Raw genomic sequence first — 24,393 nt, 5'->3', positions numbered from 1 at the left:
GTCAGGCCCTCGAGGAGTAATCACGGTCAACGGAAACACCGAATGCTCCCTCCGCACGGAGGAGCACACGGCGGCTCTCGCAGCGGAAGCGCAAAGCAGCCTTCTTAGGCAATTCTCCAGTCCGGCCATTAAAAAGCCAGACACTGCCAAGCGCGCCCGGAGTAACCTACAACAAGACCGCCTGGCACGTTCTGAGCAGGCGTAGCAATGCGGCCCCAACCCCAGCCCTCGCGATATAGCGAAACCAGTGCCTCGCGTACATAACTACGCTCTTGAAATACCATGGGCACAGGGGAAGGGGCACAATAACGGCACGCCCAAAATACGGCCTAAAACGTACTAGGGGCTGCCGGATTCTTTTTTAATTTTCTCTTACTTTCAGGACTCCATACTTCGGACGACCTGTTCGGCAATTCAACTGCCGCACAAATGATGCAAGATCAGGGAGGCAGACAAGCCATGCCGCATCATGGAACCCCCAGGTGGTCTCTATTACGAGCAGTATACCTGTTTTGAATACAATTCTGCGGCCTGCCCCTGGCCAGGACATGTTAAATAGTCCAATATCTTTTGCTTATAATACCACTTGTATCGTTCTGCTCTGACAGCAGCCTTTATATAAACAATGCATAGCTTTTGTCTATTTTCTGCATTACTCTCTTTTACATATGTTCATTAATGACATGTTGCACCCGTACACTGTGGTACGGCAAATACGCCAAGGGCTTCAGTACCCTTCAATATGGTGTGAGAAGTCCATACACTTTCACAAGTGCGGCACCCCGAACTTATAGCACTATATGCATCGGCTCCGAACCATGATTTGGGTCAATAGTTGGGTTTGCCCGGCTCCTATGTTTTGGTGCCTTATGTTCCGCTATATCGGCTAAGGTAGCACTAGGAGAACCACTGCGATTGTGCCCCGGTTGAGCTGGGTTAAGCACCTCAGTGGAGAAAGCTAAAACTGACTGTCATGATGAGGCGAGAGACCGGTCGCTGTTCGAGAGGTTTTTCGAGTCCCTAAAGACTTATGCCGCTTCGAGCGAGGAGCCGGATTTGTCCGGCCAAGGCGTGGATAGCGCCCCGAACTCGGCCTTCCGAACTAGGGGCTTCGCCGAAATTTAAAATTATAAAGTTCTATGGCTAAGTGAGAGTGTTCAGGCATTATAGTCCGATTGCCTGGTTCGTTGTGCTGAGCGCCTCCCTCAAAGGACCCAACTATGGGAAAAAGAGCGCTCATGTTTATCCCGAACACCCCAGCACTAGTGGCATGGGGGAAGAAGCCGACGACTGGCCATCTCTCAATTTTTTGATAAACGGCCGCACAGAAAATAATATTTTAAATTCAACAAGCATTGCTTAGCACCTATGAACAAGTTTTTAGCGCACAGGATAAAAACGAGCGAGTTCATTCAAAAATTACATCCTTGGTACATTCATCCGCCACAAGGCGGGCACCCGCAAGAACATCCTTGTAGTAGTTCTTGGGCTTGCGATGCTCCTTCCCCGGCGGCGGCCCGTCCTTCACAAGCTTCTCACCGTCCAGCTTACCCAGTGCACCTTTGCACGGGCAAGGTGTAAAACCCTCGATGCGACTATATCTCCCACGTGTCGAGGCACGACTTAGAGGCATAATCGCATTGAAGGCATATGTCGCAAGTGAGGTAATCTTCACACAACCCATGTAATATAATAAGGAAAAGGATACATAGTTGGCTTACAATCGCCACTTCACACAATTACATGAATAAAGCATTACATCAATCAAATACACTCAGGGTCCGACTACGGAACCAAAATAAAAGAAGAACCCCAAATGCGACAAAGGTCCCCGATCGACCCCAACTGGGCTCCACTACTGATCGACTAGAACGAAACAACATAAAGGATAAGATCTTCATCGAGCTCCTCCTGAGCTTGGTTGCGTCGTCTGCACGAACTCATCGGCACCTGCAAACTGGTTTTGGAAGTATCTGTGAGCCACAGGGACTCAGCAATCTCGCACCCTCGCGATCAAGACTATTTAAGCTTATGGGTAAGGTAAAGGTATGAGGTGGAGCTGCAGCAAGCGACTAGCATATATGGTGGCTAACATACGCAAATGAGAGCGAGAAGAGAAGGCAAAGCACGGTCGATAAAAGTATGATCAAGAAGTGATCCTGGACTACCTACGTCAAGCATAACTCCAACAACCGTGTTCACTTCCCGGACTCCGCCGGAAAGAGACCATCACGGTTACACACGCGGTTGATTCATTTTAATTAAGGTCGACTTCAGGTTTTCTACAACCGGACGTTAACAAATTCCCATCTGCCCATAACCGCGGGCACAGCTTTCGAAAGTTCAAATCCCTGCAGGGTGTCCCAACTTAGCCCATGACAAGCTCTCACGGTCAACGAAGGAATAGACCTCCACCTGAGACATTCCGATCAGACTCGGTATCCCGGTACAACAAGAAATTTCGACAAGGTAAAACTAAACCAGCAACACCGCCCGATGCGCCGACATCCTGATGGGAGCTGCACATATCTCGTTCTCAGGGCAACACTGGATGAGACATCCTACGAGTAAAACCAGCCCTCAAGTTTCCCCGAGGTGGCCTCGCAGTCTACTCAGTTCGGACCAACACTTAGACAAGCACTGGCCCGAGGGGGTTAAAAAAAGATGACCCTCGGGATGCGTGACTCCCAAGGGAAAAAGGCTAGGTGGCAAATGGTAAAACCAACATTGGGCATTGCTGGAAAAGCTTTACTTAAGGCGAACTGTCAAGGGGTTCCCATTATAGCCCAACCGCGTAAGGGACGCAAAATCCAGGAACATAACACCGATATGATGGAAACTAGGGCGGCAAGACTGTAACAAAACACCAGGCATAAGGCCGAGCCTTCCACCCTTTACCAAGTATATAGATGCATTAATTAAATAAGATATGTAGTGATATCCCAACAAGTAAACAAATGTTTCAACAAGGAACGGCCTCCAATCTTCACCTGCAACTAGCAACGCTATAAGAGGGGCTGAGCAAAGCGGTAACATAGCCAAACAACGGTTTGCTAGGACAAGGTGGGTTAGAGGCTGAACATGGCAATTTGGGAGGCTGACAAGCAAGTGGTAGGCATCATAGCAATGGCATAGCAAAAGAGCGAGCAAACTAGCATAGCAAAGATAGTAGTGATTTCGAGGGTATGATCATCTTGCCTGAGATCCCGCAAGGAAGAAGAACGAGTCCATGAAGAAGACAAACGAATGTAGACGAACGGGTCCTCACAAACGCGACGTTACCGGAACCAACCTGAAGAAGCAATCACCGGAAAAGAAGCACACAACATAGTAAACAACCAACACATCAACATGGCACGATGCGCAAACAAGTATGATGCATGTCCGGTTTAATGAAGCATGGCATGGCAAAATGCACAAACAATTCTACAAATTAAGTGGAGCTCAATATGCAACGAGATGTATATTGACAAAACACCACATCAATTATTTAGTTCTCTCTCGTTTATGTACCCAACAATATTAAATGTTGATTAACATGGCAAGAGGTGAAGCACAAAAAAACTACCTATCTAGGCAAGTTTAAATGAGGCCGGAAGCAACGAACAACAATTCCGGTAAATCCCCATATGCAAAAATTAGGTTTGGTACTGTTCTGCCCTAAACTCAATTTTAGAGTTGTTAAACATGCAAGATGATGCCACCATGTTAAACTAGGCAAAATTCTACCCCATTTACATATAAAGATTATTTAAATTGGAGCTACGGTTATTTAGTTATGAATTAAATCATTTTAACATGGCATAGGAGCAAATTTAAGAAACATCATTTTAAACATTTCAAACATATATGAAGGTTGGATATTATTAATCTACACAAAATTCTGAGCAAGTTTCATATATAAACCATTTTAATCCGATGCACGGTTGGTGAGTTATTAAATGCATGAACATGGGGGACTATTCTGCAAAACTGGCAATCTCTGGATAATTGGACAAATTCATAGTGCACAGAAAAAAACAGCTATGGGCTGAATCCTGTTGGCCCAGGTGCACAGGAGACTGGAGGGAGGCCTGCAGGGGCGAGGGGCCTTGGGGAGGCGTTGGTGAGTGGCTGGGCCGGCTGGCCAGGCCGCGGCCCACGTGCACAGGAGACAGGCGTCTGGAGATGGGCTTCGCGCGGAGGTCGAGCGGACTGGGCCGAGGAGAGACGGCCGGGCCTCACGGGGACGTGGCCTGCCTGTGTGGACGAGGCCAGCGACGTAGATGGCGTCGTCCTCCTCCCGACGAGGACGAGCGGCGGCGGCTTGCAGACTCCGGCAACGGGACGAAGCGGGGAGGATGGGATCCCTCGGATCCGGCGGGGAGGAGGCCGTAGTGGCCGGATCCGGGGTCGGCGTGCCCATCGATGATCGACGCCGGCAGCGGAAGCTCCAAATGACGCCGGTGGTCCCCTGCGGCAACAGAGGGAGGGAGAGAGCTAGTGAGGGAAGGAAAGGAAAGGGAAGGGAGAGAGAGGGCCATGTGGCATCACGACCTGGCCGAAGGTGGTCGCCTGCGGCGGCGAGCGAAGGGCAGAGCTGCTCCCGATCCATCCTGGATCGAGGCACGGGACGAGGCGCTCGGGCGAGGGTTCCAGCGACGTGAGGAGCGGGCGGTGGATCGATGGAGGCAGAGGAGCCTGGCTGTGTGGTTGGTGGATCGGGAGGGGATGGATCCCAAGGAAGGGGATTGGTGGTGTGGGGGATTGGGTCGATGGGGATAACGAGGAGGAGACCAGGGGAGGCGCTGCGGGATCCAAGGAGGATGGCGGCGCAATGATGGGATGGATGGGACATGAGGCCTAAAATTTAGGGTCTGGTCTGATATATATAGCAAAAGGATTTTTGGATAGGGGCATTTGGTCCCTCCGATCTTAAACGGACGGTCGCAAAAAAAAGCTTAGGGAGACCAAATAAGAAAACGGTGACGTTTTGTAGATGTTTGGGGTTGATCTGGGCACAGCGGTGGCGACAGCCCGGGTCGGGTCCGGGACAGATTTTTGGACAAAAGCGCGAGGAGGGCTGTGGGCTGACGAGAGAGATTAGGTAGGGCCTGGCGGTAGGTAGTGGGCTGTGCAGAAGTCCTCAGGCTGAGAGAAGAGAAGAGAGAGGCCCGGCGATTGTTTCCGGAGACCGAAAACGTCCGACGTTAGACCGGCTATACTGCCGCTATAGTTATCCGTTGGGGCGTCAAACGGACTCCGAACGCGATGAAAACTTGGCAGGCGGTCTACTAACAACAAAACAACACCTTACGCCAACTTTCATCCCATTCCGAGAACATTTTCCGGCCACTTATAAAATACTATTTCGGACATGCCACGGGCGCGTGCAAGTGTGTATGGGCTCAGAACGGACAACGGAGAGAACGAGGAGGCCGGGACGGATGCAAGTTTTTAAAACATGATGATGCAATGCATATGATGACATGACAAGATGCAACACGCAAGCACATGACAAGGCAACAACAACGAATAACTGGCGGACACCTGGCACATCGGTCTCGGGGCGTTACAACACTCCACCACTATGAGAGGATCTCGTCCCGAGATCTAGAATGGCACCGGAGGGAAACAACGGAAGAGAAGAGAGAAGGTAAAAACTAATTTGCTTCTTTGACAAACGAGTGAAACCAAAGAACCTTGAAAAGGTTAAGCCATTTGAAGAAAAGATTACAACGGGGATGACAAATTTGAAAACACTCCGTTAGAAAAGAGGGACAAGGAAGAACAAGTTGAAAGCACTCCGGTAGGGAAGATTAATAAGGAAGAACAAATTCGGACAGCACTCCGGTAGAAAAGAGATGCAAGGCTTGATAAGGCGAAAAGAACTTGAGCAAAGGGGCACAATACTCCGGTTAACACAAGATAGAGTAGGAATAAGAATGATATAATTTGGACAGCACTCCATCTGTAAATGGAAGGAATTGAACTTGACAAGATGAGAGGATACTTGTAAAGAGGACACAACACTCAGATAAAAGTATAGGCATGGAACAATCATGATCTTTGACAAAACGAGATGATGGGTTGAAAAGATGAACATCACAATGCCTCCGGAACAAAAATAAGAATGGAATGGAGTGAACGAAGGAAAACAATATCTTGAGAGAGCACGGTTACAACAGAAGCTAGAACGGAGTTGTTGGAAAACCCACAACGAAAAATAATAAGCTTGATATGGTCTTATGGAATACCTCTCAAATTATGAGGTGACAACCTGCCACTCACGGGAAGAAGAATTGGATTGATAAGAACAAGGAGACAAGAAACTATTTCACCGGGAGGATAAATGAAAAACTTGGATCATATATAAGCACCATAATAACAACCATCCTTAGGGAAGGCTTTAGGTGAAATATAACCCAAGACAATACCAACGAATAGGTTGATGGATTTAAAATATCCCAATCTTGACAGCATGTGAATCATGAAAACATGAACTCAAATTATCAAGAATGACACAATACCACCTCCGGTAATATGGTAGAAAGAATTGCACTCCGGATTGCAAGATGAAGAAAACTTGAGCTCCTTAGAAAAGAATCTCGATGAAAACTTCGAGAAGTGATTAAATCCTTTATGAACCATCATGTAGAACCTCCATGAAGAACTCCGGTAACAAAAGAATAAAAGAAAGAGAAATTGAAAACACAAGGTGAATCCTTGCAATGATTTTGTTGGATCTCGCGATGAAATAGTTGAAAAAGGTTGGAACTCCGGGAAAAGAGAAGATGAACAATTGGAACCAAGAATTTTGATGAACCTCCGAAATAAGGAATTAATCACTTGGATGAAACAAGAGAAAGAATTACATTATTCTTATCCTTCACCAATTTAAATTGATGACAATCAACGGATTTGGCATATTACTTATTCTTGTAGAAAAGATTAAGAGAGATATAACATCAGACTTGGGAAGGTATTGAACGAACCACCGGAAGGGTTGAAACAACGAATAAAATTGATATGATAAGAAAGGAAGAGAAATCTTGAACGAACCACCGGAAGAATTGATTATGAACAAAGTAAAGATAAGGAAACACCGGTAAGAATTAGCAAATGGATGAAGATGCTTGAGAGAATTTAGATACAAGTGAATATAATAGATCATGGACCGATTAGAGATCACTTGAACGCTGCACCGGTAAGATCGGAGAATGATAAGTGAAAGATGAGAATGAATAAACCTGACTTGATGGACTCTGGATAACAAACTGAGAAGACTCTTAAATTTCTCCGGAACGGTGTAAAGAATTCTCACGATGAAAACAGTTACGAGAGGATGGCAACAAGTTAGAATCACGAATCTTGAAGAGAATGGATCAAAAATGAGAGAAACTCTTCTTCGGTCTTCAAAATATGAGAATGACGACGAGAAACACCACCATGAATTATTGAGGCACTCCGGAATAAAGAAGAATATAAAAGTTGAATCAACGATGAAATTAATTTGAAAGATCTTGGAGAAGGACATTTGACTGATGATAATTCATTCTTGCGTCAAACTTCGAAAAGAAATTTGCGAATACCTCCGGGAAAATAAGAAGAGTCAGGTAAGATCCTGGGAAAAGACCTGTGGGTTAGGGCCCACTCAAAAGAAACACCGTGATTTAGAGGAGAGGTTGCATCGGTTTAATTAAATGACATGAATGAGATAACAATCTCGAAATAGGTTGAACGAATGTAGAGTGGAAACACGAATCTTCGAGATATCTTGAGCACTCCGGAACAATTAAATAGCGAGAAGTGAATGAATATGAGGTGCACCGGCATGAGAAAGCATTTGAAACGAGGAAAAGGATATGATCAACACCGAAAGCTTTAATTGGCAACACCGGAGAAGAAAAAGAATGAAGAATGATGAACTAGAAACTCCGTTAGAATCTTTATGAGAATCACCGGATAAGAATATTGATAGAAAAGAATGCAGAGACTTCACATGAATAAAAGGATACTTGAATAAGAAATATGGTTCCTCGAAGAAACAAGGGTGGGAGGGAGGGAAAAACAAAGGCAGCTTGGGACGAATGAAACAAACACCGTTGAGAAGAAGTGATAATTGATCTTGCGGGAGTTGAAATGATCGGATCCACTTGAAGAGAAACACGCCGGTTTAAAAGAAATTGACATGACAAACTCAATGATCAAGGAAGATTAGTATTCACATAGAAATATGAGAACACCGCTTAGGAAAGGTATGGGATCAACATTTGACTTCGAAGCAACTCGAATACCACAACTCAAAACAAAAACAAAGAATTGGCTTGCAAAATAGGCCGGAACAAACATATGATAGAGATTTCGTCCGAAGTTTTCATGGTGGGACCTACACGGGCTCGATCGTACAGCACCATCATGTACAAGACAGTGCACATGACATACGAAGCGTCCCCGAGTCGGCATAGCCAAGGACTCTTTAAGACACAACGAGACCACTATAAAATCGACCGTGACTAGGCGGACCACTAGACGTCGAACCGCAATTTCATATCATACATCTGTCGGAAAGAAATCCTAAGAGCTACTTGAATTCCCACCTATGAAACTCCCGAAACTTTCCGGTTATGCAATCAGGTGTTGGGGATACAGGGGAAGCATAATATCTCACCCAAACTAGCAATAACTACATCCAGCTGTATCCATCCTTCAACACATAACCAAGAAACCTTCGGAAACCATCTACCTCAACCTTCGAAAAGCATCCGTTATACAAGTTATGGCAATACTCCCGAACTCCCGCCCCAGTACTGGGTGGCGTCGAGGTTATCTAACCAACGAACTGCATAAAGGAGATTTTCGATGTCGCGAACATATCTCAAGTATACCAGAATTGCAACGATAAAATTATGATGACAACACCTTAGAGCTCAACTCCCCGGGACACTTCCACAAAACCCCTGACAGGAGGCACCAAGACAATGTTCTCATCATAAAACCATTGGAACGATTCCAAGATACCTGCGTGATCCTAAATTTTTTTTAGTGAAATTTGAGAAGAGAAGAGTCAAAACTCTACGTCAGGATGCCTTACCAGAGCGATGAGGAGACTAGGAAATAAAAAGAAGTCCTAAACTCTCCGATATATAATTCCTAGAAGACTCAAAACATTTTTCTAGACACAACTCGGCTGCTAAAAACGATCAAGCAATGGGGGCTCCTAAGGTCGGGGAAGGCTCTGATTACCAACTTGTAACACCCTCGATGTGACCATATCTCCCACGTGTCGAGGCACGACTTAGAGGCATAATCGCATTGAAGGCATATGTCGCAAGTGAGGTAATCTTCACACAACCCATGTAATATAATAAGGAAAAGGATACATAGTTGGCTTACAATCGCCACTTCACACAATTACATGAATAAAGCATTACATCAATCAAATACACTCAGGGTCCGACTACGGAACCAAAATAAAAGAAGAACCCCAAATGCGACAAAGGTCCCCGATCGACCCCAACTGGGCTCCACTACCGATCGACTAGAACGAAACAACATAAAGGATAAGATCTTCATCGAGCTCCTCCTGAGCTTGGTTGCGTCATCTGCACGAACTCATCAGCACCTGCAAATTGGTTTTGGAAGTATCTGTGAGCCACAGGGACTCAGCAATCTCGCACCCTCGCGATCAAGACTATTTAAGCTTATGGGTAAGGTAAAGGTATGAGGTGGAGCTGCAGCAAGCGACTAGCATATATGGTGGCTAACATACGCAAATGAGAGCGAGAAGAGAAGGCAAAGCACGGTCGATAAAAGTATGATCAAGAAGTGATCCTGGACTACCTACGTCAAGCATAACTCCAACAACCGTGTTCACTTCCCGGACTCCGCCGGAAAGAGACCATCACGGTTACACACGCGGTTGATTCATTTTAATTAAGGTCGACTTCAGGTTTTCTACAACCGGACGTTAACAAATTCCCATCTGCCCATAACCGCGGGCACGGCTTTCGAAAGTTCAAATCCCTGCATGGTGTCCCAACTTAGCCCATGACAAGCTCTCATGGTCAACGAAGGAATAGACCTCCACCCGAGACATTCCGATCAGACTCGGTATCCCGGTACAACAAGACATTTCGACAGGGTAAAACTAAACCAGCAACACCGCCCGATGCGCCGACATCCTGATGGGAGCTGCACATATCTCGTTCTCAGGGCAACACCGGATGAGACATCCTACGAGTAAAACCAGCCCTCAAGTTTCCTCGAGGTGGCCCCGCAGTCTACCCAGTTCGCACCAACACTTAGACAAGCACTGGCCCGAGGGGGTTAAAAAAAAGATGACCCTCCGGATGCGCGACTCCCAAGGGAAAAAGGCTAGGTGGCAAATGGTAAAACCAACATTGGGCATTGCTGGAAAAGCTTTACTTAAGGCGAACTGTCAAGGGGTTCCCATTATAGCCCAACCACGTAAGGGACGCAAAATCCGGGAACATAACACCGATATGATGGAAACTAGGGCGGCAAGAGTGGAACAAAACACCAGGCATAAGGCCGAGCCTTCCACCCTTTACCAAGTATATAGATGAATTAATTAAATAAGATATATAGTGATATCCCAACAAGTAAACAAATGTTCCAACAAGGAACGGCCTCCAATCTTCACCTGCAACTAGCAACGCTATAAGAGGGGCTGAGCAAAGCGGTAACATAGCCAAACAACGGTTTGCTAGGACAAGGTGGGTTAGAGGCTGAACATGGCAATTTGGGAGGCTGACAAGCAAGTGGTAGGCATCGTAGCAATGGCATAGCAAAAGAGCGAACAAACTAGCATAGCAAAGATAGTAGTGATTTCGAGGGTATGATCATCTTGCCTGAGATCCCGCAAGGAAGAAGAACAAGTCCATGAAGAAGACAAACGAACGTAGACGAACGGGTCCTCACAAACGCGACGTTACCGGAACCAACCCGAAGAAGCAATCACCGGAAAAGAAGCACACAACATAGTAAACAACCAACACATCAACATGGCACGATGCGCAAACAAGTATGATGCATGTCCGGTTTAATGAAGCATGGCATGGCAAAATGCACAAACAATTCTACAAATTAAGTGGAGCTCAATATGCAACGAGATGCATATTGACAAAACACCACATCAATTATTTAGTTCTCTCTCGTTTATGTACCCAACAATATTAAATGTTTATTAGCATGGCAAGAGGTGAAGCACAACAAAACTACCTATCTAGGCAAGTTTAAATGAGGCCGGAAGCAACGAACAACAATTCCGGTAAATCCCGATATGCAAAAATTAGGTTTGGTACTGTTCTGCCCTAAACACAATTTTAGAGTTGTTAAACATGCAAGATGATGCCACCATGTTAAACTAGGCAAAATTCTACCCCATTTACATATAAAGATTATTTAAATCGGAGCTACGGTTATTTAGTTATGAATTAAATCATTTTAACATGGCATAGGAGCAAATTTAAGCAAACATCATTTTAAACATTTCAAACATAGATGAAAGTTGGATATTATTAATCTACAAAAAATTCTGAGCAAGTTTCATATATAAACCATTTTAATCCGATGCACGGTTGGTGAGTTATTAAATGCATGAACATGGGGGACTATTCTGCAAAACTGGCAATCTCTGGATAATTGGACAAATTCATAGTGCACAGAAAAAAACAGCTATGGGCTGAATCCTGTTGGCCCAGGTGCACAGGAGACTGGAGGGAGGCCTGCAGGGGCGAGGGGCCTTGGGGAGGCGTTGGTGAGTGGCTGGGCCGGCTGGCCAGGCCGCGGCCCACGTGCACAGGAGACAGGCGTCTGGAGATGGGCTTCGCGCGGAGGTCGAGCGGACTGGGCCGAGGAGAGACGGCCGGGCCTCACGGGGACGTGGCCTGCCTGTGTGGACGAGGCCAGCGACGTAGATGGCGTCGTCCTCCTCCCGACGAGGACGAGCGGCGGCGGCTTGCAGACTCCGGCAACGGGACGAAGCGGGGAGGATGGGATCCCTCGGATCCAGCAGGGAGGAGGCCGTAGTGGCAGGATCCGGGGTCGGCGTGCCCATCGATGATCGACGCCGGCAGCGGAAGCTCCAAATGACGCCGGTGGTCCCCTGCGGCAACAGAGGGAGGGAGAGAGCTAGTGAGGGAAGGAAAGGAAAGGGAAGGGAGAGAGAGGGCCATGTGGCATCGCGACCTGGTCGAAGGTGGTCGCCTGCGGCGGCGAGCGAAGGGCAGAGCTGCTCCCGATCCATCCTAGATCGAGGCACGGGACGAGGCGCTCGGGCGAGGGTTCCAGCGACGTGAGGAGCGGGCGGTGGATCGATGGAGGCAGAGGAGCCTGGCTGTGTGGTTGGTGGATCGGGAGGGGATGGATCCTAAGGAAGGGGATTGGTGGTGTGGGGGATTGGGTCGATGGGGATAACAAGGAGGAGACCAGGGGAGGCGCTGCGGGATCCAAGGAGGATGGCGGCGCAATGATGGGATGGATGGGACATGAGGCCTAAAATTTAGGGTCTGGTCTGATATATATAGCAAAAGGTTTTTTGGATAGGGGCATTTGGTCCCTCCGATCTTAAACGGACGGTCGCGAAAAAAAGCTTAGGGAGACCAAATAAGAAAACGGTGACATTTTGTAGATGTTTGGGGTTGATCTGGGCACAGCGGTGGCGACAGCCCGGGTCGGGTCCGGGACAGCTTTTTGGACAAAAGCGCGAGGAGGGCTGCGGGCTGACGAGAGAGATTAGGTAGGGCCTAGCGGTAGGTAGTGGGCTGTGCAGAAGTCCTCAGGCTGAGAGAAGAGAAGAGAGAGGCCCGGCGATTGTTTCCGGAGACCGAAAACGTCCGACGTTAGACCGGCTATACTGCCGCTATAGTTATCCGTTGGGGCGTCAAACGGACTCCGAACACGATGAAAACTTGGCAAGCGGTCTACTAACAACAAAACAACACCGCACGCCAACTTTCATCCCATTCCGAGAACATTTTCCGGCCACCTATAAAATACTATTTCGGACATGCCGCGGGCGTGTGCAAGTGTGTATGGGCTCAGAACGGACAACGGAGAGAACGAGGAGGCCGGGACGGATGCAAGTTTTTAAAACATGATGATGCAATGCATATGATGACATGACAAGATGCAACACGCAAGTGTTGGAAATATGCCCTAGAGGCAATAATAAAAGCATTATTATTATATTTCCTTGTTCATGATAATTGTCTTTGTTCACGCTATAATTGTATTATCCGGAAATCGTAGTACATGTGTGAATAACAGACACCAACATGTCCCTAGTGAGCCTCTAGTTGACTAGCCCGTTGATCAACAGATAGTCATGGTTTCCTGACTATGGACATTGGATGTCATTGATAACGAGATCACATCATTAGGAGAATGATGTGATGGACAAGACCCAATCCTAAACATAGCATAAAGATCGTATAGTTCGTCTGCTAGAGTTTTGCAATGTCAAGTATCTTTTCCTTAGACCATGAGATCGTGTAACTCCCGGATACCGTAGGAGTGCTCTGGGTGTACCAAACGTCACAACGTAACTGGGTGACTATAAAGGTATACTACGGGTATCTCCGAAAGTATCTGTTGGGTTGACACGGATCAAGACTGGGATTTGTCACTCCGTAAGACGGAGAGGTATCACTGGGCCCACTCGGTAATGCATCATCATAATGAGCTCAAAGTGACCAAGTGTCTGGTCACGGGATCATGCATTACGGTACGAGTAAAGTGACTTGCCGGTAACGAGATTGAACGAGGTATTGGGATACCGACGATCGAATCTCGGGCAAGTAATATATCGATTGGCAAAGGGAATTGCATACGGGGTTAATTCAATCCTCGACATTGTGGTTCATCCGATGAGATCATCGTGGAGCATGTGGGAGCCAACATGGGTATCCAGATCCCGCTGTTGGTTATTGACCGGAGAGTCGTCTCGGTCATGTCTGCTTGTCTCCCGAACCCGTAGGGTCTACACACTTAAGGTTCGGTGACGCTAGGGTTGTGAAGATAAGTATATGCAGTAACCCGAATGTTGTTCGGGGTCCCGGATGAGATCCAGGACGTCACGAGGAGTTCCCGAATGGTCCGGAGGTAAAGAATTATATATAGGATGTGCAGTTTCGGTCATCGGGACAAGTTTCGGGGTACCCGGTATTGTACCGGGACCACCGGAAGGGTCCCGGGGGTCCACCGGGTGGGGCCACCTATCCCGGAGGGCCTCATGGGCTGAAATAGGTGGGAACCCATCCCTTAGTGGGCTGGGGCGCCACACCCCCAAGGGCCCATGCGCCTAGGGTTGGGGGGGAACCCTAAAGGGGGGCGCCCCCCTTGCTTGGGGGGCAAGCCCCCCACCCCTGGCCGCCGCCCCCCCTGGTAGATGCCATCTACCAGGGCCGGCGCCCCCCTGGGCACCCCTATATATAGTGGGGGAGAGGAGGGACTTGATCCCCACGCTTTTGGTGCTTCCCTCTCCCCTGTTACTTCTCCCTCTCTCGTAGTACACGCCGAAGCCCTGCTGTCGTGACGCCCTGCATCCACCACCACGCCGTCGTGCTGCTGGATCATCTTCAACCTCTCCTTCCCCCTTGCTGGATCAAGAAGGAGGAGACGTCTCCCGTTCCGTACGTGTGTTGAACGCGGAGGTGCCGTCCGTTCGGCGCTGGTCATCGGTGATTTGGATCACGTCGTGTACGACTACTTCAACCTCGTTCTAACGAACGCTTCCGCTCGCGATCTACTAAGGTATGTAGATGCATCTCGTGACTCGTTGCTAGATGAACTCCTAGATGATCTTGGTGAAACGAGTAGGAAATTTTTTGTTTTCTGCAACGTTCTCCAACAGTGGCATCATGAGCTAGGTCTATGCGTAGTTCTTCTTGCGCGAGTAGAACACAATTTGTTGTGGGCGTGGATTTGTCAACTTTCTTGCCGCTACTAGTCTTTTCTTGCTTCAGCGGTATTGTGGGATGAAGCGTCCCGGACCAACCTTACACGTACGCTTACGTGAGACCGGTTCCACCGACTAACATGCACTAGTTGCATAAGGTGGCTGGCGGGTGTCTGTCTCTCCGACTTTAGTTGGAGCGGATTCGATGAACAGGGTCCTTATGAAGGGTAAATAGAAGTTGACAAATCACGTTGTGGCTTTCACGTAGGTAAGAAAACGTTCTTGCTAGAACCCTAATTCAGCCACGTAAAACTTGCAACAACAATTAGAGGACGTCTAACTTGTTTTTGCAGCAAGTGCTTTGTGATATGATATGGCCAAAGTTGTGATGAATGATGAATGATCTATATGTGATGTATAGATGTTCATGCTATTGTAATAGGAATCACGACTTGCATGTCGATGAGTATGACAACCGGCAGGAGCCATAGGAGTTGTCATTATTCTTTTATATGACCTGCGTGTCATCAAGAAACGCCATGTAAATTACTTTACTTTATTGCTAAACGCGTTAGCCATAGTAGTAGAAGTAATAGTTGGCGAGCAACTTCATGGAGACACGATGATGGAGATCATGATGATGGAGATCATGGTGTCAAGCCGGTGACAGGATGATCATGGAGCCCCAAGATGGAGATCAAAGGAGCTATGTGATATTGGCCATATCATGTCACGTTTATTATTTGATTGCATGTGATGTTTATCATGTTTTGCATCTTGTTTACTTAGAACGACGGTAGTAAATAAGATGATCCCTCATATTAATTTCAAGAAGTGTTCCCCCTAACTGTGCACCGTTGCGACAGTTCGCTGTCTCAAAACACCACGTGATGATCGGGTGTCTTATTCAGACGTTCACATACAACGGGTGTAAGACAGATTTACACATGCAAACACTTAGGTTGACTTGACGAGCCTAGAATGTACAGACATGGCCTCGGAACACAGAAGACCGAAAGGTCGAGCATGAGTCGTATGGAAGATACGATCAACATGAAGATGTTCACCGACGTTGACTAGTCCGTCTCACGTGATGATCGGACACGGCCTAGTTAACTCAGATCATGTAATACTTAGATGACTAGAGGGATGTCTAATCTAAGTGGGAGTTCATAAATAATTTGATTTGATGAACTTAATTATCATGAACTTAGTCTAAAATATTTTACAATATGTCTTGTAGATCAAATGGCCCACGTAGTCCTCAACTTCAACGCGTTCCTAGAGAAAACCAAGCTGAAAGACGATGGTAGCAACTATACGGACTGGGTCCGGAACCTGAGGATCATCCTCATAGCTGCCAAGAAAGATTACGTCCTACAAGCACCGCTAGGTGAAGCTCCCGTCCCACAGAACCAAGACGTTATGAACGCTTGGCAGACACGTATTGACGACTACTCCCTCGTTCAGTGCGGCATGCTTTACAGTTTAGAACCGGGGCTCCAAAAGCGTTTTGAGAGACATGGAGCATATGAGATGTTCGAAGAGCTGAAAATGGTTTTCCAAGCTCATGCCCGGATCGAGAGATATGAAGTCTCCGATAAGTTCTTCAGCTGTAAGATGGAGGAAAATAGTTCTGTCAGTGAGCACATACTCACTATGTCTGGATTACATAACCGCTTGACTCAGCTAGGAGTTAATCTCCCGGATGATGCGGTCATTGACAGAATCCTCCAGTCGCTTCCACCAAGCTACAAGAGCTTTGTGATGAACTTCAACATGCAGGGGATGCGAAAGACCATTCCTGAGTTGTTTGCAATGCTGAAATCAGCGGAGGTAGAAGTCAAGAAGGAACATCAAGTGTTGATGGTCAATAAAACCACTAAGTTCAAGAAGGGCAAGGGTAAGAAAGCCTTCAAGAAGGACGGCAAGGAAGTTGCCGCGCCCGGCAAGCAAGCTGCTGGGAAGAAGCCAAAGAATGGACCCAAGCCCGAGACTGAGTGCTTTTATTGCAAGGGAAGCGGTCACTGGAAGCGGAACTGCCCTAAATACTTAGCAGACAAGAAGGCCGGCAAAACAAAAGGTATATGTGATATACATGTAATTGATGTGTACCTTACTAGTGTCCGTAGTAGCTCCTGGGTATTTGATACCGGTGCAGTTGCTCACATTTGTAACTCAAAGCAGGGGCTGCGGAATAAGCGGAAACTGGCAAAGGACGAGGTGACGATGCGCGTCGGGAATGGTTCCAAGGTCAATGTGATCGCCGTCGGCACGCTACCTCTACATTTACCTTCGGGATTAGTTTTAAACCTTAATAATTGTTATTTAGTACCAGCTTTGAGCATGAACATTGTATCGGGATCTCGTTTGATTCGAGATGGCTACTCATTTAAATCGGAGAATAATGGTTGTTCTATTTATATGAGAGATATGTTTTATGGTCATGCTCCTATGGTGAATGGTTTATTCTTCATGAATCTCGAACGTAATACTACACACGTTCATAATGTGAGTGCCAAAAGATGCAAGGTTGATAATGATAGTCCCACATACTTGTGGCACTGCCGCCTTGGTCACATAGGTGTCAAACGCATGAAAAAGCTCCATAAAGATGGACTTTTAGAGTCTCTAGATTATGAATCATTTGACACGTGCGAACCATGCCTTATGGGTAAAATGACCAAGACTCCGTTCTCAGGAACAATGGAGCGAGCAACCAACTTGTTGGAAATCATACATACCGATGTGTGCGGTCCAATGAGTGTTGAGGCTCGCGGTGGCTATCGTTATGTTCTCACCCTCACTGATGATTTGAGTAGATATGGATATATTTACTTAATGAAGCACAAGTCTGAAACCTTTGAAAAGTTCAAGGAATTTCAGAGTGAGGTCGAGAATCAACGTGACAGGAAAATCAAGTTTCTACGATCAGATCGTGGAGGAGAATACTTGAGTCACGAGTTTGGCACACACTTAAGAAAATGTGGAATAGTTTCACAACTCACGCCGCCTGGAACACCTCAGCGAAACGGTGTGTCCGAACGTCGCAATCGCACTTTATTAGATATGGTGCGGTCTATGATGTCTCTTACCGATCTACCGCTATCTTTTTGGGGCTATGCTTTAGAGACTGCCGCATTCACTTTAAATAGGGCTCCGTCGAAATCCGTTGAGACGACACCGTATGAATTATGGTTTGGAAAGAAACCTAAGCTGTCGTTTCTAAAAGTTTGGGGATGCGATGCTTATGTCAAGAAACTTCAACCTGAAAAGCTCGAACCCAAGTCGGAAAAATGCGTCTTCATAGGATACCCAAAAGAAACTATTGGGTATACCTTCTACCTCAGATCCGAAGGCAAGATCTTTGTTGCCAAGAATGGATCCTTTCTAGTGAAAGAGTTTCTCTCGAAAGAAGTAAGTGGGAGGAAAGTAGAACTTGATGAAGTATTACCTCTCGAACCGGAAAATGGCGCAACTCAAGAAAATGTTCCTGAGGTGCCAGCACCGACAAGAGAGGAAGTTAATGATAATGATCAAGATACTTCTGATCAAGCTCCTACTGAAATTCGAAGGTCCACAAGGACACGTTCCGCACCAGAGTGGTACGGCAACCCTGTCTTGGAGATCATGTTGTTAGACAACAGTGAACCTTCGAACTATGAAGAAGCGATGGTGGGCCCGGATTCCGACAAATGGCTAGAAGCCATGAAATCCGAGATAGGATCCATGTATGAAAACGAAGTATGGACTTTGACTGACTTGCCCGTTGAAAGGCGAGCCATAGAGAATAAATGGATCTTTAAGAAGAAGACAGACGCGGATGGTAATGTGACCATCTATAAAGCTCGGCTTGTCGCTAAGGGTTATCGACAAGTTCAAGGGGTTGACTACGATGAGACTTTCTCACCGGTAGCGAAGCTAAAGTCCGTCCGAATCATGTTAGCAATTGCCGCGTTTTACGATTATGAAATATGGCAAATGGACGTCAAAACGGCATTCCTTAATGGTTTCCTTAAGGAAGAATTGTATATGATGCAGCCGGAAGGTTTTGTCGATCCTAAGAATGCTGACAAGGTGTGCAAGCTCCAATGCTCGATTTATGGGCTGGTGCAAGCATCTCGGAGTTGGAACATTCGCTTTGATGAGATGATCAAAGCGTTTGGGTTTACACAGACTTATGGAGAAGCCTGTGTTTACAAGAAAGTGAGTGGGAGCTCTGTAGCATTTCTCATATTATATGTAGATGACATACTTTTGATGGGAAATGATATAGAACTCTTGGACAGCATTAAGGCCTACTTGAATAAGAGTTTTTCAATGAAGGACCTTGGAGAAGCTGCTTATATATTAGGCATGAAAATCTATAGAGATAGATCGAGACGCCTCATAGGTCTTTCACAAAGTACATACCTTGATAAGATATTGAAGAAGTTCAATATGGATCAATCTAAGAAGGGGTTCTTGCCTGTGTTACAAGGTATGAAATTGAGCTCAGCTCAAAGTCCGACCACGGCAAAAGAAATAGAAGAGATGAGTGTCATCCCCTATGCCTCAGCCATAGGTTCTATTATGTATGCCATGCTGTGTACCAGACCTGATGTAAACCTTGCCGTAAGTTTGGTAGGAAGGTACCAAAGTAATCCCGGCAAGGAACACTGGACAGCGGTCAAGAATATCCTGAAGTACCTGAAAAGGACTAAGGAGATGTTTCTCGTTTATGGAGGTGACGAAGAGCTCGTCGTAAAGGGTTACGTCGACGCTAGCTTCGACACAGATCTGGATGACTCAAAGTCACAAACCGGATACGTGTATATTTTGAATGGTGGGGCAGTAAGCTGGTGCAGTTGCAAGCAAAGCGTCGTGGCGGGATCTACATGTGAAGCGGAGTACATGGCAGCCTCGGAGGCAGCGCATGAAGCAATTTGGGTGAAGGAGTTCATCACCGACCTCGGAGTCATACCCAATGCGTCGGGGCCGATCAAGCTCTTCTGTAACAACACTGGAGCTATTGCACTTGCCAAGGAGCCCAGGTTTCACAAGAAGACAAGGCACATCAAGCGTCGCTTCAACTCCATTCGTGAAAATGTTCAAGATGGAGACATAGAGATTTGTAAAGTACATACGGACCTGAATGTAGCAGATCCGTTGACTAAACCTCTCCCTAGGGCAAAACATGATCAACACCAGAATTCCATGGGTGTTCGATTCATCACAATGTAACTAGATTATTGACTCTAGTGCAAGTGGGAGACTGTTGGAAATATGCCCTAGAGGCAATAATAAAAGCATTATTATTATATTTCCTTGTTCATGATAATTGTCTTTGTTCACGCTATAATTGTATTATCCGGAAATCGTAGTACATGTGTGAATAACAGACACCAACATGTCCCTAGTGAGCCTCTAGTTGACTAGCCCGTTGATCAACAGATAGTCATGGTTTCCTGACTATGGACATTGGATGTCATTGATAACGAGATCACATCATTAGGAGAATGATGTGATGGACAAGACCCAATCCTAAACATAGCATAAAGATCGTATAGTTCGTCTGCTAGAGTTTTGCAATGTCAAGTATCTTTTCCTTAGACCATGAGATCGTGTAACTCCCGGATACCGTAGGAGTGCTCTGGGTGTACCAAACGTCACAACGTAACTGGGTGACTATAAAGGTATACTACGGGTATCTCCGAAAGTATCTGTTGGGTTGACACGGATCAAGACTGGGATTTGTCACTCCGTAAGACGGAGAGGTATCACTGGGCCCACTCGGTAATGCATCATCATAATGAGCTCAAAGTGACCAAGTGTCTGGTCACGGGATCATGCATTACGGTACGAGTAAAGTGACTTGCCGGTAACGAGATTGAACGAGGTATTGGGATACCGACGATCGAATCTCGGGCAAGTAATATATCGATTGGCAAAGGGAATTGCATACGGGGTTAATTCAATCCTCGACATTGTGGTTCATCCGATGAGATCATCGTGGAGCATGTGGGAGCCAACATGGGTATCCAGATCCCGCTGTTGGTTATTGACCGGAGAGTCGTCTCGGTCATGTCTGCTTGTCTCCCGAACCCGTAGGGTCTACACACTTAAGGTTCGGTGACGCTAGGGTTGTGAAGATAAGTATATGCAGTAACCCGAATGTTGTTCGGGGTCCCGGATGAGATCCAGGACGTCACGAGGAGTTCCCGAATGGTCCGGAGGTAAAGAATTATATATAGGATGTGCAGTTTCGGTCATCGGGACAAGTTTCGGGGTACCCGGTATTGTACCGGGACCACCGGAAGGGTCCCGGGGGTCCACCGGGTGGGGCCACCTATCCCGGAGGGCCTCATGGGCTGAAATAGGTGGGAACCCATCCCTTAGTGGGCTGGGGCGCCACACCCCCAAGGGCCCATGCGCCTAGGGTTGGGGGGGAACCCTAAAGGGGGGCGCCCCCCTTGCTTGGGGGGCAAGCCCCCCACCCCTGGCCGCCGCCCCCCCTGGTAGATGCCATCTACCAGGGCCGGCGCCCCCCTGGGCACCCCTATATATAGTGGGGGAGAGGAGGGACTTGATCCCCACGCTTTTGGTGCTTCCCTCTCCCCTGTTACTTCTCCCTCTCTCGTAGTACACGCCGAAGCCCTGCTGTCGTGACGCCCTGCATCCACCACCACGCCGTCGTGCTGCTGGATCATCTTCAACCTCTCCTTCCCCCTTGCTGGATCAAGAAGGAGGAGACGTCTCCCGTTCCGTACGTGTGTTGAACGCGGAGGTGCCGTCCGTTCGGCGCTGGTCATCGGTGATTTGGATCACGTCGTGTACGACTACTTCAACCTCGTTCTAACGAACGCTTCCGCTCGCGATCTACTAAGGTATGTAGATGCATCTCATGACTCGTTGCTAGATGAACTCCTAGATGATCTTGGTGAAACGAGTAGGAAAATTTTTGTTTTCTGCAACGTTCTCCAACAGCAAGCACATGACAAGGCAACAACAACGAATAATTGGCGGACACCTGGCACATCGGTCTCGGGGCGTTACACAAGGGCCCTACGGGCACCTTCGATGCAGACGGACCGCTTGATTACCTCGAGCCTTGGATAGGCCTCCACCAGCCGCTGCACCAGTCCGAAGTAGCTCCCAGGCAGGGCCTCTCCGGGCCACAGCCGAACTATGAAGCCCTTCATGGCCTCTTCGGCCGCCTTGTGGAGCTCGACCAGCTGTTTCAGCTGGTCACTCAAGGGCACAGGGTGTCCGGCCTCAGCATACTGAGACCAGAACACCTTCTCCGTCGAGCTGTCCTCTTCAGCTCGGTAGAATGCGGCGGCGGCGGATACGCTGCGGGGAAGATCTGCAAATGCCCCTGGAGAACTCCGGATTCGGGTAAGTAACAAGTAGTTTACTTTTATATTTCTGCTTTGCATAAAGAATGCGTTACCCGCTGCTATCTTCTTCATCTCCTCCAACTCTTGGAGGGCCTTTTGGGCTTCGGCCTTGGCAGACTTGGCAGTCTCACGGGCCGCCGCGAGCTCGGACGCTTGCGTCTTTGACTCAAGCTCCAAACTCTCATGTTTTTTCATGAGAGCCTGAAGCTCTTGCTGCACCTCGCCGACCTGAGCCCCAAGTTTCTCTCACTCGGTGCGCTCCGCGGCCGTTTTCTTTTCGGCCTCGGACAGCGCCTGCTTGAGGGTCGCCACCTCAGTCGTGGCCCCTACAATAAGCAGTACAATCCTGCTATTTTTTGCAATCACGCCTCTCTATAGGCACTTTTTCTGTAAGGTATTTCTTACCTTCTTTTTCCTCAAGCTGTCGCTTGGCAAGGCCGAGCTCTTGCTCGGTCCGCTTGAGGTCTTGCTTCAGGACACCCACCTCCGCAGTCAGTGCGGCGGTGGATAGCAGCGAAGCCTGCATACGCATATTGACTCTTTATTGTTAGACTCCTGCGAAATTTACTAGATCCTTTATTCGGCTTTTCTTTCCAAACGCCAAACAGAGCATCAGGGGCTACTGTCTATGCGGTACAATTTTTACATAGTTTTACTTACCTCAAAGCCTGTTAGAAGGCTAGCACATGAAGGAAATATGCCCTAGAGGCAATAATAAAGTTATTATTTATTTCCTTATATCATGATAAATGTTTATTATTCATGCTAGAATTGTATTAACCGGAAACATAATACATGTGTGAATACATAGACAAACTTAGTGTCACTAGTATGCCTCTACTTGACTAGCTCGTTAATCAAAGATGGTTATGTTTCCTAACCATGAACAAAGTGTTGTTATTTGATTAACGAGGTCACATCATTAGTAGAATGATCTGATTGACATGACCCATTCCATTAGCTTAGCACCCGATCATTTAGTATGTTGCTATTGCTTTCTTCATGACTTATACATGTTCCTATGACTATGAGATTATGCAACTCCCGTTTACCGGAGGAACACTCTGTGTGCTACCAAACATCACAACGTAACTGGGTGATTATAAAGGAGCTCTACAGGTGTCTCCAAAGGTAGATGTTGGGTTGGCGTATTTCGAGATTAGGATTTGTCACTCCGATTGTCGGAGAGGTATCTCTGGGCCCTCTCGGTAATGCACATCACATAAGCCTTGCAAGCATTGCAACTAATGAGTTAGTTGCGGAATGATGTATTACAGAATGAGTAAAGAGACTTGCCGGTAACGAGATTGAACTAGGTATTGGATACCGACGATCGAATCTCGGGCAAGTAACATACCGATGACAAAGGGAACAACGTATGTTGTTATGCGGTCTGACCGATAAAGATCTTCGTAGAATATGTAGGAGCCAATATGGGCATCCAGGTCCCGCTATTGGTTATTGGCCGGAGATTTGTCTCAGTCGTGTCTACATTGTTCTCGAACCGTAGGGTCCGCACGCTTAACGTTATGATGACAGTTATTATGAGTTTATACATTTGATGTACCGAAGTTAGTTCGGAGTCCCGGATGTGATCATGGACATGACGAGGAGTCTCGAAATGGTCGAGACATAAATATTAATATATTGGGAGCCTATATTTGGACATCGGAATTGTTCCGGGTGAAATCGGCATTTTACCGGAGTACCGGGGGGTTACCGGAACCCCCCCCCCCCCCCCCGGGGGTTATTGGGCCTACATGGGCCTTAAGGGAGAAGTGGAGAGGAGGCAAGAGGTGGCCGCGCGCCCCTCCCCTTCCTAGTCTGAATAGGACAAGGGAAGGGGGGCGGCACCCCCCCTTTCCTTCCTCTCTTCCTCCTATTTCCCCCCTCTCTCTCCTAGTCCAACTAGGAGTCCTACTCCCGGTGGGAGTAGGACTCCCCTTGGCACGCCACACCTTGGCCGGCCGCCTCCTCCCCTTGCTCCTTTATATACGGGGGCAGGGGGGCACCTCTAGACACACAAGTTGATCCACGTGATCGTTCCTTAGCCGTGTGCGGTGCCCCCTGCCACCATATTCCACCTCGATCATATCGTTGTAGTGCTTAGGC

The 24,393-nt window shown here is 47.3% G+C and overlaps 1 long non-coding RNA gene across 1 annotated transcript; it reads right to left on the bottom strand.

The window, feature by feature from the left end:
* Nucleotides 1-1,665: 1,665 nt before the first annotated feature.
* On the bottom strand, nucleotides 1,666-8,014 carry LOC147963583 (uncharacterized). Its single transcript, XR_015609269.1, has 3 exons — nucleotides 4,537-8,014; nucleotides 3,199-4,453; nucleotides 1,666-1,957 (listed from the first exon to the last, which is right to left on the bottom strand). It is a non-coding gene; the product is annotated as an uncharacterized LOC147963583 (long non-coding RNA).
* Nucleotides 8,015-24,393: the final 16,379 nt, after the last annotated feature.

This window comes from Triticum urartu, chromosome 6A (assembly GCF_056163025.1).
Source record: "Triticum urartu cultivar PI428250 chromosome 6A, HENAU_Tu73, whole genome shotgun sequence".
Lineage (NCBI taxonomy): Eukaryota > Viridiplantae > Streptophyta > Magnoliopsida > Poales > Poaceae > Triticum > Triticum urartu.
Note: the sequence above shows the minus strand (reverse complement) of the source record. Positions and strands in the feature narration are given on the sequence as shown.